We start from the raw sequence: 12,500 nt of genomic DNA on the forward strand, positions 1-12,500 counted from the left end.
TTTGGAAACCATCTTTATCCAACTTGATTTCCTGGATGATATTTATCAGGCTAATTAAATCACCAGATGTCATCGTTTCAACTGAAGGTCATGAACATTTTCTGAAATCTGTTATCTGTCTCTCTCTCTCTCTCTCTCGCTCTCACTCTCACTCTCTCTGTCTGTCTGTGCTTGTAAATATAAAAAGCAATTAGTTTTCAGTTAAAGAATACAGTTAAAATGTAATGCAGAGCAAGCTATTAAAAAGATAACTTTTCTTCCGGAGATATGTTTTTCTAATGAGCTTTCCATTACCGCCAGGACCTTCAGTAACCTACATTTCCAGTGATGGTGAATGAGCCACTGACACGAATCAAAGGCCAAACTGTTTGGCTCAACGAGGGACAAGATGCAGAGAACTATCCGCGCTGCAAACCACACCAGCTGCCCAAATTCCCGTGTCTCTAAAAATATAAAAAAATGGTACACTGGTATCCCCTTTTACCACATTTATAACGATTAATCAAACCCCCGACCACCCCACCTCCCTCCCTCAGCGACTAAGAAACATGCAGAGGGGTTTCAAAAAATAAAAATCTAACCTTTATTTGACAAGCTTAGTCTCACTGAGATTAAACTCTCTGTCACCAGAGAGACCTGGTAATATAAGCGTGGGTGGGGGGGGAGGGGGGGGCGGCGGTGGAGGGCGGGCAGTGCGGTGTAATGGTTAGAGAGGAGAACTGGGCCTGCAGCTCCAAGGTTGTTGGATCAATTCCCCAATGGGGCGTGTCCCCTTCAGCGAGGTGCTTAACCTGAATCGCTTTACTAAGTATCCAGCTGCGCTGCATTGTACGTTAAAGGATGCACGCTGTGTAAGTCGTGATATATAAAATGCGGTATAGTTTAAGGCTCGTCTAGGTGTCACATAAACCACTTCTGTCCATAAACCACAAAGCGCACCCAAAGAAATGGCAGTGGAAGACAGGGTTGCCAGATTCCTAGTTCTTGATCCGGTTTTCTAATTATTTGTGCTGGTCTGGTTTGTGGTCCCGACCGGAGTATTTGTTATTTGAAACATTTAAAGTTTCAAGTTCATAATGAATCCCCCCCCGGTCTGTGATCCTTCCTGATAGGTCCATTATTATTTAAAAAATCTGGCAACCGCAATGGATGAGGTGCAGAGATCTGTTCACACACGTAAAGGTTGAATCTAAACCGGAAATATAAGCGGTTGAATCTTGAACTTGAAACCGGTTGTTACGGTTGCTCTCCAGCCCCCGCAAACATAACGAAGCCAAAACCAAGGCTTCCCAAAATAACCAATAACTCTATTTAATTATACATAAGGAATACTAAAACAGCTGCAAAACACAAGATAAAATCAAGACCCGGCCGTGGTCGAGAGGTGAGAAGAAAAAGCTCCCATCTCCCTGAGAAGCCGACTCCAGGCTTCTTAAAAGGGCACCGCCACAGGTGCTCTCAATTAACTGTAACAAGACACACGCATGTGTCCAAACGGGCAGCTCCCCCACCTGAGGCGGAGGGACGTAACACCGGTGCTCCCGGCCGGGTCTGATCTCCCAGACCTATTAATTCCTCACGGTTTGCGAAGTACGGCTCTCGGACAACACGAGCCCAATAAATCCGCCGATTTTCACGAATGAAGTTCACCTCCGCCCATTATCGCGCTCGCGCCGCTGGAAGTTCGCCGTTTTTACGAGGGCGCGCCGATTCATCCCTTCCAGATAAAACGGTCGCGTTTGTGATGAGCAAGCTGTTTTCGCTAAACAGCGGGCCTCCGCATCCGCATCAAACCGTTTATGTGATCGGGGGAAGGGCTGCCGCGTGCGCGAGAGAGAGAAAAGCCAATTTTCCGGCGGATACGATCCAACGATGTGTTCCTTCGGCCTCGGCCGTTTAAACTTCACGAGCTCGCCAGGAAAAGCTCGACGGTTCAATAGTTCCTGAACCGCAAATTATGAATTCATTTTTTTATAGGATAATGTTTAAAGGCGGCAATCTGTTTTCCGAAGCGATAGCCCAATAAAGCTCAGGCCGAGAGACATTTTTAATGCACGTACACACAATGGAAACGCTGTCAAGGTGTTTGCGGAGAGGATTGAAAATCCCCAATGAGCACGAGGGCTCGGGTAAGCCTACCTGGGGAGAGAATGGAGAGGGGGCACCTTTGAAAATAGGCCAGCCACCATCGCTGCATGAAAAACAGAGCTTCTGGAAGTTAGCCGACCCGTTAAATTTCACTGAAGTTTGGGGTGTTTCGGTCGTGAGCGATAGTTTCCCATGTGACAACGCGTGTATTTCCAGAAACGGAACGGCTGCACACTCCCGGGCCACGCCTGTGATCTGGGATTTAATTCGTGCACTCCGCCTGCACTGAAATTCCGCATCGTGTCCTGGGACACGGACGGTAATTACCACGTCGGGCAATTTATGGCAAGTGTCCATGCATGAAATTATGACCGTTTCCGACACAGAACTGTGGTTCCCCACACTGACACATGCCGCACACACGGCAGGAAAAGTATTTGTTTCAGTTCTGGTTGTCCGACCTGCAGACACACCTTTTCACGCAACGTACCGTGCACTGCGCGAGAGAACAGGACGTGAGAAAAAAAAATGGAGAGGGGGAAGAGACGCAAGGAGACGACTGAAGCAAAATATTAACCATTTAACAGATGTAGCCCTGCCGTACTGTAAGTCCCAGTGAAGTACGAGAGCTTTGAGAGGACCAAGTCACCGTGGAAACCACACGCAACCATGTGCCCCCCCCCCCCCCCCCCCCCCCCAGTGCAGGTGTGTAATCACACACAGCATATAAAGCAGTTTACACACCAGCGTTTCACACACACAGGAAGGCTGCACCAAACACTAAACACAATCACATTCAAAGCGGGAAGAATCCCGAAGAGCTACTTGAAATTCATCCACAATAAGACGATTTGTTTAACTGTTTTTTTTTTTTTTGTTGTTGTTTTTTTAAGGCCTGTAGCCAGGCCTTCCGAAACCTCCTTTGTTTTCATAAGATTCTATAATGTGGGTGCAGTGCCACAGCCCTCTCTGTCATTACATCCAGGATCTGGGGCTTATTACCATCTATTACACATTTATAAACACTTAATAATGTATATATAATATATGTATAAAAGATGTGCACGTGTATACATACATACATACATACAGACACACATACATATGATATATGCCAATATATTACCGTATTTAAAATTATTTCCGCCTTTGCTCTTAGCTATATACTGTATGTATCTGTCATGCCCACCATAGTTCAGAGGACAAATGACTTCCCCTTTCACTTGTATATATATTTTATATATATATATTTTTGTAATGTAAGCACACAACTGTAATGCAATAACTGATGCATTTTCTCCAATATATTCAATTCCATATGACGTACGCCACATATTGGCAGCGTTTTTCATTATAGCGCAGTTATGGAAATGTTATATATTCTTAAATTACACAAAGAGCAGGAAAGGGTGAAGTCAATTCACTACAAATCATTCAGCCATGACAGGACTCAAATACGACATTAAGACAGTATTTATTTTTATAATAACATGAGCAATACATTCTAGTTTGCCAAAAAAAGAGAAAGAAAAATGATGTGTGCACACCATGAGAAAATGGTTTTGAAACAGAGCCTTGGGTACAGTCACAACGGTCGATGAATTAGCCAGACGCCAGAGGTCTGCTGTCACAACGTGGTGGACCAAAATGTCATTTATTGCATTAAAATAAACGAGTTCAGACTCATTTACATGCACACACACACACACGCACACGCGCGCACACACGCACGCACACATGCGCACACGCGCACACACACACACACGCGCGCACGCACGCACGCACGCGCACACACACACGCACACATGCGCGCACACAAGCACGCACACACACACACACGCACGCACGCACACACACACACGCACACACACACACGCGCACACACACACGCACGCACACACACACGCACGCACGCACGCACACACGCACGCACACACGCGCGCACACACATACATGCACACATACATATACACGTCAGAGCTAGCGCTAGGTTTTTTTTGTTAGCAAATGTATCCTTAATAATTTCAATTTCTTGGAAAAATGATTACATTTCCAGCACTATCCATTATTCATTATGTGCACGATAGGAGGTGGTCAGCGATAGGTAAGAACATAATCTTTTGACTTTGAAAACTATTCGAAAACGTAAATTGTCATAAATGGGCAACATGCAAATACAGCAGACGGAATTAGGTACAAAAACAAACTCTAAACCTTATTCCTTAAAAGGCATATGTCTACAAGCCCGGCTCCACGGTTGGGCCAGGTTGGGCCTAGCCCAACCAATCACAAGCTTGGCCCACCCTGGCGATTTGCATATTAACTACAGTGTCTCTCTCTATAATTATTTTTAAAATTACCCATATAATTCAGTAATACAAATGTGCAAAACAGTCGACCTAGTAACGCTATCGATAACGTTAGCGGCGGGGCTAACGATGCTGGTCAACCTTTCAGCAGTGGCGCTGCTAACGTCGCCGACGACTTAAACCGAAACACGGCAAGTCGACCACTTTTAAAGTCATACCCCCGCCGACTAATTAGTGGTAGGGAGAGATGCTTTCAAGCCGCTTGGTATCAGTCCAGACCCTGGCTCGAATACTCCATCAAGAAAGATGCATGCTTTTGTTTTCCCTGTCGTGTTTTTAGTAGTCCCGCAGCTAATGACAAGGATAATGTGTTCATCTCTACTGGATTCACAAACAAGTCAGGGTCATTTGCAAGCTACTTCTGCATAGGTGGAATTTTGCAGAAGGCAGGAGAAGGGTGAAATTGTTGCGTCCTTACTAGGTCCCCAACAAATCAAGAAGAATCGTTGCCAGGTGGGAAATATTAAACTATCGTAGCCTACCAGAGGCTTAAAATTATCGGATTTTAAAGAAAATTATCGTACACAGCCAAAAAAGAGAACGCCTACTCACATACTTCAGCCAATGAGTGCAATACCAACGGTCACAAAGGGGAGAAAGACATTTGCCCACCACATACGCTGCGTGGAAGCAGGCAACTTCCTGAACCCTACTCAAATGAATGAGACTAACACTAAAAAGCCTGGTCTACAGATAATGTCAAATATCCAACAATTAGATGTCCATTTAAAAATGATGAAAACAAGGTAGATATCATGAATACAATAAAGAAAATGCAAAATAATATGTGGTCATTTAAAAAACAAAAATGTTCCCTAAAAAAACATGCATTTATTACACATTTTGTATGTTCATAGGTACACCTGCTAGTAGAGAAACTTTGGTTCATTCAAAATCATTAACAAACCCATGTCCTAACCTTTCTTCAAGCTGCTAAACACAACCGTAAACTTGCCTCAACCCTCAGACTTACCGTTTTCCTAACCCTAACCCTAACCCTAACCCTAGCTGAACCCTAGTTTGAGCCCTAAACCCTAATTGAAGCCATTGGTACCTATGAAAACATCAGAAAACCCATTTAAAATAGATGGAAAACAAGGTAAATATCATGAAGACAAAAATACAAATGCAAAATAATATGTATGTGGTCATTTAAGAAACAAAAATGTTCGCCCTAAAAAAACATGCATTTATTACACCTTTTGTATGGTCATAGGTACATATGCTACTAGAGAAATTTTTTGGTTCATTCAAAATCATTAACAAACCCATGTCCTAACCTTTCTTCAAGCTGCTAAACACAACCGTAAACTTGCCTCAACCCTCAGACTTACCGTTTTCCTAACCCTAACCCTAACCCTAACCCTAGCTGAACCCTAGTTTGAGCCCTAAACCCTAATTGAAGCCATTGGTACCATTGAAAATATCAGAAAACCCATTTAAAATAGATGGAAAACAAGGTAAATATCATGAAGACAATAATACAAATACAAAATAATATGTATGAGGTCATTTAAAAAACATAAATGTTCTCCCTAAAAAACTATGCATTTATTAGGCATTTTGTATGGTCACAGGTACACATGCTAGTAGAGAACTTTTTGGTTCATTCAAAATCATTAACAAACCCATGTCCTAACCTTTCTTCAAGCTGCTAAACACAACCGTAAACTTGCCTCAACCCTCAGACTTACCGTTTTCCTAACCCTAACCCTAACCCTAACCCTAGCTGAACCCTAGTTTGAGCCCTAAACCCTAATTGAAGCCATTGGTACCTATGAAAACATCAGAAAACCCATTTAAAATTGATGGAAAACAAGGTAAATATCATGAAGACAAAAATACAAATACAAAATAATATGTATGAGGTCATTTAAAAAACATAAATGTTCTCCCTAATAAAACATGCATTTATTACACCTTTTGTATGGTCATAGGTACACATGCTAGTAGAGAAATTTTTTGGTTCATTCAAAATCATTAACAAACCCATGTCCTAACCTTTCTTCAAGCTGCTAAACACAACCGTAAACTTGCCTCAACCCTCAGACTTACCGTTTTCCTAACCCTAACCCTAACCCTAACCCTAGCTGAACCCTAGTTTGAGCCCTAAACCCTAATTGAAGCCATTGGTACCATTGAAAATATCAGAAACCCATTTAAAATTGATGGAAAACAAGGTAAATATCATGAAGACAATAATACAAATACAAAATAATATGTATGAGATCATTTAAAAAACATAAATGTTCGCCCTAAAAAACCATGCATTTATTAGGCATTTTGTATGGTCATAGGTACACATGCTAGTAGAGAAATTTTTTGGTTCATTCAAAATCATTAACAAACCCATGTCCTAACCTTTCTTCAAGCTGCTAAACACAACTCTAAACTTGCCTCAACCCTCAGACTTACCGTTTTCCTAACCCTAACCCTAGCTGAATCCTAGTTTGAACCCTAAACCCTAATTGAAGCCATTGGTACCTATGAAAACATCAGAAAACCCATTTAAAATTGATGGAAAACAAGGTAAATAACATGAAGACAATAATACAAATACAAAATAATATGTATGAGGTCATTTAAAAAACATAAATGTTCTCCCTAATAAAACATGCAGTTATTACACCTTTTGTATGGTCATAGGTACATATGCTACGAGAGAAATTTTTTGGTTCATTCAAAATCATTAACAAACCCATGTCCTAACCTTTCTTCAAGCTGCTAAACACAACCGTAAACTTGCCTCAACCCTCAGACTTATCGTTTTCCTAACCCTAACCCTAACCCTAACCCTAGCTGAACCCTAGTTTGAGCCCTAAACCCTAATTGAAGCCATTGGTATCCTCTTCGCATAAAAAAACAAATGTTGGTTGATAGGTTGGAGCCGGGCCTGTATGTCTAAACCTTTTCCTGGCAAAACAATCTGTTCTTCTATGATCTTGCATAATTAGTCGTTTATTAAAGTGCACTTCTCTTCTGACTAAAGAGAAATCAGCTCTTACAGAATAAATATGAAAAATAAAAATCTTCCAGGCTAGTGAACGTAATTTCCCCAATTCACCATGGGGAATATGCCCATACAGATTGTAGATGATGCATTAATTGGCTTTAGCCTGCAGTACAAAATAGTGCATTATCCCCAACACAATAAAGCCATTTGCCGATTACATCAAGCTCATCTTTAGGTCTATTCAAGTTATTAAGTTTAGATAAAAGTTTAGAGTAAAAACTGCCTATTTATACCAGGCAACAACAACAAAAAAAACATTTGGGCTGTCTATGATAACCAACCAACGATTCTGTGCTTCCCCAACTGTTTGGCTTTTCAACATGTAGTTAAAAGCCTTCCCAGAAGAGTGAAGTTTGTTCTAGCAGCAAAGGGTGGACCAACTCCACGTTCATACATACCCATAATTTTGGATGAGATGTTGGATGTCAAGGTGTCCCAATACTTTTGGCCATGTAGTGTATATCCTGTAATGACAGAAAAATATGTCCATCAACAGCATTACTCCGAAGAACGTTCGACCTGCAGGTAACACAGCACAAGTCGCACACAAAGGCAAACTGTGTGTTACCTTTGCTGTGTTTGTGTACCAGCACCAAACACCACCGAAACAATTTTCTTCCCAAACAACTTCCCTCTAATAGAACAAGAAGAGGATACTGTATTTTCAAAATAAAAGCGCGTACTGAGGTGAGTACAGTGAAGGAGCGCGATCCAAACAATAAAACAATCTCCTGAGGAGAAATCGAACAACCATGCCTGATTGTTTTCTCTTGAGTCCGTCTCCTTGTTGCCTCAATTCCTTGTCATTTAACAAGCATATGGAATGAATACAATCCACACGTGTCTTTTTTTTTGACACGGTTGTTTTGAAATCGACTGAGACGAGTCCAAAACAAAAACAAACAATACAAAAAGAAAAAGGACATGTGTGATCATTTATTTTGATAGACATTTTAGATAGACGTCCATCAAATGACGATGATTTGCCTTGAGAGCAATTGGTGTTTTTTTAAATATATATATATATATATATATATATATATATATGTATATATAAAATTCAATCCGATGGCATGGGTTTGAGATGGTAGGCCAGGGTGCGGAGCAGATGAGGTTGTGTGTGACTGTGAGCCAGTGAGGGATGCTACCCAAAGGAGGCTGGCCCCAGTGCAATAACACACCAGACACGAAACAGGAACTCACTTCCGTCTCTTTCTCCCAACTCAGCAGAAAAACGTAATTGAAATCATTCCAAACGCGTGTTATTAGAATGGTCTAATTAGAGGAACATCGCTTTCCATCAGATACCGTTAGAGAGAATTACATAAATAGGGTTGCCGGGGAGCATTTTTTTTTTTTTGATTAACGCAGGATCGAAAAAAAAAAAAAAACAATAATTTCCCTGGCAGCAGTGGGGGAAACGGTTGCCGCGAGAACGCCGGTCCTCGTCCCAAGGTTTCCCCGAGTGATGTACATCGAGGCGGGGGGTGGGGGAGGCCCTCCACGCGTTTCCCCAGCAACCGCCCGCCCATCACTTTAATGATGAACCTGTGACAAAAGGGGCCAAGCCCCCCCCACCCCCCCACCCACCCCAACCCCCCATGGAGAGTTATGGCCGTGTTTTATAACAGATTGGGACCTAAGACACAGGCCATAACTTCAGGGTTGTGGGGGGGGGGGGGGAGGGGGGGTGTTGATGGTTCGACTCTGCCTCTGTGCCCCAGGGCAAGAGGACGGCTCCACGTGCCCATGAGTTATGGGCGAGCCCCCCCCCCCCCCCCCCCAAACCGTTTTTTTTTTTTTTTAAACAGTCTATCCACTGACAGAGGGGAGAAATGCAATCTACTCTCCCTCCCTCTCCCGTGCGCCTCCTCCTCTGGTGCTAATGGATTCCCTCTCTGGCCCTGTGGAGCACGCACATTTGTAATGATACTGTTAGAGCAGTCTTCTCCCATCTCGAGCCGCGGAGATCGCCGTGGCAGCCGCCTCGTATACATTTCTCTCTTTTTCTCCTCACTCTCTCCTTTTTTTTCTCCTCACTCCATCCTGCTCGGAGAGGAACAGCGGGCCAGCGGGCCGGCATCGCTTGGACTCGGGTTCACGGCGAGCGAGCGGGAGGAGACGTAATGCATCCTGATTGGATTAAGCTCTTATTTCTTTCTTTCTTTTTTTTGTTTGTTTCTACCGCTCTGTTTCTTTCTGTGTGGTGTCTCTATTTTCGGTTTAACTGAAACCCAAGCAAGGCGATTCCGGATAGGTCCGGGGCGGCACGTTCGCCCCCCCGGTCGCTGTTCCTTGTCCCGGGCAGAGCCACCGTTTTTCCCTAAACTTCTGCGTTCCCATCTTTCTTTCCGCACTCCGCTGACACACACATACAAAAAATAAATGAATAATATTTACCACAAGGTTTTTTTTAAATCTCTCTCCCTCTCTCTCTCTCTCTCTGTCTCTATAGTGTAAATCAACAACCTTTTAATGAGATTTCATCAGGAGCAATGCCCCAGCCCCTCACCCCCTTCCACCCGACCAACCCCCCCCCCCACCTTCCCCCCCCTCCCAGCCCCCCACATCTACCCGTCGAAGCAGAGCAGGCACCGAAACGAGCGGACAGAACCACGCGGCGAAAAAAAAAAACCAGGCGAGCATTAATCAGCTTCCCTGATCCCCTCCTCTGTCCGGTTATAAGCGCTTTGTCAAAACAGACACTTCATTAGGGCCCAAAACTTTAGAAAGCCGGCCTTGCGCTCGCCAAGTGCAGCTGTTAATGACTTCGTGTAAAAGTCGTTTGCCCCCCCTCCCCCCCCCACACCTTCCCCTCCTCCCTCCCCCTAAAACATACGTATATTTATATATTCACGCACAATGACGTGCATTACTGACACTCATCCTTGCTCCGTTCACTATACCCTGAGAGAGAGAGGAGTGGGGGAGAGAGGGGGAGAGAGAGAGAGAAAGAGAGAGAGAGAGAGAGAGAGGATGGGAAGACAGGTGCTGATTGCAAAAACAAAAAGTTTTCCCGGAGTTAGACCCGGACCTGTCAGGCTGTATATAGAGTCCAGACTGTTCACCACCGAATATGGCCACTGCCAGTCCCACACATTACACACCCACGTATAGAAAAAAACTGCATCATTACAAGTATAAGTCTCATTCACTCTTACACAAGCACACAAACATACAAAGCTGTTATATGCACGTGCACACATACACACACACATTCGCGCACACATGTACACACACACACACACCTTATGTGAGTGACGTGAGTGACTGTAAGACAGGAGTGGTAGAAACAGGGAATTTCTACGCCAATAAAGCATTTTTGTACTTGACATTGACAGACAGAAAACCAGAGACAGAGAGGGAGAGAGGGGGTGAGTGAGAGAAAGAGAGAGAGAGAGGGAAAGTGAGAGAGAGATATAGAGAGGGAAAGTGAGAGAGAGACAGAGAGACAGAGAGACAGAGAGAGAGAGAGAGAGATAGAGAGGGAAAGTGAGAGAGAGACAGAGAGAGAGAGAGAGAGAGCAGGCTGTCTGTCCACATTCACCTGGGCACGGCTGTCTGTGTGAGAGAGAGAGAGAGAGAGAGAGAGAGAGAGAGAGAGGGAAAGTGAGAGAGAGAGAGAGAGAGAGAGAGAGACAGAGAGCAGGCTGTCTGTCCACATTCACCTGGGCACGGCTGTCTGTGTGTGAGAGAGAGAGAGAGAGAGAGAGAGGGAAAGTGAGAGAGAGAGAGAGAGAGAGACAGAGAGCAGGCTGTCTGTCCACATTCACCTCGGCAGGGCTATCTGTGTGTGAGAGAGAGGGCCTCGAGCTCGGCTGCAGCATGTGACCACGCTGCCATTGATTTAGCATTTCTCCTATCATCTCTCATCTGCCCCGCGTGGAAAAAGATCAGCTCCGCAGCCCGGAGGAAAAGAGGCCCATTTCCACCCTCCGCACTGCACTGGGTTTCATTAGCAGTTACATCACCGCCAGGTGCATTCTTCTCTCTCCCTCCTTTTAAAAAAAAATAGATAAATAAAAATAAATAAATTCAATATTTTACAAGAAATTATCTCTATGCTATGACATCAGGTGTCACTATGGGTTGGCTTAATTGTATTTAAAATATATATATATTTTATTTATATTTTGGGATTTGTGAGCTTCAGATTATGTTTCTGAAAGATTGTGGGAAAAAGGTTAGTCATTCCTAATACACAAAGTACCATACTGGAAAAAGCAGGAAAAGCCTCTAGTTGGGAATGAAAAGGAATATTCGTTTCACGAAACAATTATAAATTCTGGGCCTGACTTGCTGAACACAGTGAATTATGCCCCTACAAACCACTGCAGAGAGCGTGTGATGTCCATGCGAGGAAATCTACTAAATGTTTAAAATCATATTTGCATGCATTAAACCATTTTTGCACTTGTTAAAGTCCGGGGTTGATCTGGAATAAAACATGTGGTTGGCGGTGGCCCCTTAAAAAAAAAAAAACTGCTCATATTTTCAAACTTGCACGTGCGAGAAGTGCACATGCATGTATAATGTATCGAATGAATTGGGTTCATAAATCACCGGATTTATGACTGCGCGCATACAGTGATTTTCCACCTAAACGTCCCTCAGAGCTTCCGCTGGATGAAGCCCTGGTTTTTTTTAACGAGGTTAACCAGATTTACAACGTGTCGCGCTCACGCGTAAGACTTTCATACAACTGCGGACGCGTCTAATTCCCCGACACCGCGCAGGAAATAAACACGTTTAAAGATAAGGCTGGCCTCATTGCCGGGCTCCCAAGCGCTCTCTGAACAATGAACCTCATCTGGCGAAGGGAAGATGGGAAGCTTCATAAAATGAAAGGCGGTTTGAGAAATCAAATGCTGTCAGCGACTGATTTCCAACATTCCGTTTTTTTTTTTTCTGCAGGGAGCGGAATCTTTTGATTGGTTAAAATGAGTCGGCGACTGACGACTCGTTTAAGCTCCGCCCAATACTTAAATCTCTCTTTTTTTTTGTTCGGTGATTTCGCCCACGTCCCGTAG

Source organism: Anguilla anguilla, chromosome 14 (genome assembly GCF_013347855.1).
Source record: "Anguilla anguilla isolate fAngAng1 chromosome 14, fAngAng1.pri, whole genome shotgun sequence".
NCBI lineage: Eukaryota > Metazoa > Chordata > Actinopteri > Anguilliformes > Anguillidae > Anguilla > Anguilla anguilla.